This window comes from Schistocerca serialis, chromosome 10 (assembly GCF_023864345.2).
Source record: "Schistocerca serialis cubense isolate TAMUIC-IGC-003099 chromosome 10, iqSchSeri2.2, whole genome shotgun sequence".
Taxonomy (NCBI): domain Eukaryota; kingdom Metazoa; phylum Arthropoda; class Insecta; order Orthoptera; family Acrididae; genus Schistocerca; species Schistocerca serialis.
Window position 1 is genome coordinate 241,302,164 of NC_064647.1, and position 2,680 is coordinate 241,304,843.

Here is a 2,680-nt window from a genome sequence, read left to right on the forward strand (position 1 = left end):
CAAGTGTTGCAGAGATACTTCGGGAACTCCGATGGGAATCCCTGAAGGGAAGGCGACGTTCTTTTCGCTAAACACTGCTGAGAAAATTCAGAGAACTGGCATTTGAAGCTGACTGCAGAACTATTCTAGTGCCACCGATATCCAATTCGTGTAAAGACCACTAACATAAGATAAGAGAAATTAGGGCTTCTACGGAGACATATAGATAGTCGTTTTTCCCTCGTTCTATTTGTGAGTGAGACAGGAAATGAAACCACTAATAGTGCGACAGGGTATCTTTCGCCACGTATTGGTCGGTGGTTTGCGGAGTATTGACGTAGATATAGTCACTTTTGATGCTCCTGGAGAATGATTGTTTTACAAGTTCCTGAAATTCTGAAAGCAAAATTTGGCGGGATATTTGACGGCTATCTTCAGTCGTCTGCAAATTCAGGTTTTTCTACATTTCCACGACACTCTAGTGTGGAGAACAAAACTGTGACCATTCGTGCTGCTCCTACTTGTATCTGTCCGGTATTTCCCGTCAGTGGTATTTTCTTTCTTTTCCTTTTTTGGCCCTCACACTCTAGAGCAATGTTCTAGGCTAGGTCGCACAAGTGTTTTGTAAGCAGTATCGTTTGTCGGCTGACTGCATTTTCCCCGTATGGTACTAATGTACCAAAGAGTGCCTTCTGTCTTACCAGCGACCGAGCGTATGTGTTCATTCCATTCGACATCCGTACAAATTGTTGTACCTAGATATTAGTGTGAGTCGACAATCCAACCCTGTGCTCTGTCTCTAAAGACCTCATCCTCGACGAACATTAATCCCTAATCTTCCTTCCTTCCTTCATAGCATTTTGAACGTCAAGGCTACTGTTCATATATGCACTACAAACTGCAAATTTGATCACTTTCCGTGGTGTAATAAGTATACTGAAAACGCTAGTATCCAAGTGGTTGCAACATCGTATGCCCAGTAGCACTGGCGACCGATTTATTCGTCCTTTTTTTTCACCTTCCGTTTTGGTCATCCAGGGACCATGTGATAATATCAGTTGCTTCAGCATTCTTCCATATTCCTAACAAAGCTCTTTTTTTTATTTTTTGGACTGCTCTACACCTGTTCTCCTACTCCTACTGCTTTGGCATCGTTCTTAGTTTAACACTTTCCTTCTCAAAATTTCTCTTCCTGCTGCTTCTTTTGTTTTATGTTGCGTATTGCCAAATCTTTTTGAAATTCTCAAAGCCTCCTTATTAGTATCTTTTTCCAGAGAGTGAGTGTGATACGTTTTTGACACTGATACCATTTTAAAACCTTGGTAGTTGCTCACCAATCTTCTAAATTTGTTCCTGTCAGGAATTTTTCTCTCTGAGATACCAATCTGCCTAAGATTTTTTTCACATTCTTTGAACCATCTCGGCCTTGTTTTCTTTCATTGAATGAAACTCCACATTCTTTTTGTTAGTCGGACACCGTCCATTTTCGTGAGATGACCGTAAAATTACAATTGCCTTTTCTTAATGGATGCTGTGATAGGTTCTGTCTTGCTGTACAAGTCCTCATTTTCTCTCATTGTCCATCAACCCATCGATAACCTAGGATTTTCCTTAACATCCTACGCTTTCGCTTTTCCAGCCGCTCAGCTTGACCTTGTCTATTCATAGTCAAAGTTTCGAACATGTATAAGCCCTCAGATGTTACAACTGTATTATAATGTCGTATTTCATTTCCCCAGTACCACCCATATCTGAGAGGCTTTCCCCTATTCGCCAACTGGGGAGGCCACCGATGGGAGATCTAAGAGTATTAATTATATCTCTGATTACTTCGTTGGTTGGTGACATATGTCCATTCATCGCGTCTTTAGTGAGCTTGCATAACAATACCTTGTATCACAGGTTAAGTACTTGTCATTTCATCATAATCACAATTCAAGTTCTCACTTATCTGCTATCCTAGCTGTGCCGATCCATAAAATAAAAATATTCGCAAACTGCTTATCTGTCTCTTTCGTCAGCCTCTGGAACAGACGACCCTATTCTCTGTGCTGCTGCGTTGAAATTTCTTTTGCCTCCCTCACAATGTTGCCCCAAACATGACTGTATGTGTCTATTTTCCCTAAGTCAAACAGTGAAGCAAATTCTCACATACTCGCCCAGTCACGCTTCTATCTCTTCACACTTCTCATACAGTCAAATCACTTTCTTTTCCTCTCTCTTCATTAATTTTGCTTTGTTACGTTCTTCTTCCTGTCGCTCCCTCACCCCTTCTATCCTGTCCGCAGCTATTCGTGCGCTTATGATATTAATAAGTCTTAACTCTTGCACTCGTCATTAGAGAATATAAATTCTGTTTTGTCGTGTACCAGTTAGGCAACGGCCTTGCCACAGTGGATACACCGGTTCCCGTCAGATCACCGAAGTTAAGCGCTCTCGGGCCTGGTCCGCACTTGGATGGGTGACCATCCAGGCCGCCATGCGCTGTTGCCATTTTTCGGGTTCCACTCAGCCTCGTGATGCCAATTGAGGAGCTACTCGACCGAACAGTAGCGGCTCCGGTGAAAGAAAACCATCATAACGACCGCGAGAGCGATGTGCTGACCACACGCCCATCCTATCCGCATCCTCATTGTGGTTGACACGGCTGTCGGATGGTCCCGATGGGCCACTTGTGGCCTGAAGGCGGAGTGCAAGTACT

General features: G+C 43.1%; 1 pseudogene; it reads left to right on the top strand.

Moving 5' to 3' along the window:
- The first annotated feature begins 2,354 nt into the window (after positions 1 to 2,354).
- LOC126425412 (5S ribosomal RNA) lies at positions 2,355 to 2,472 on the top strand (annotated as a pseudogene).
- The last annotated feature ends 208 nt before the right edge of the window (positions 2,473 to 2,680 follow it).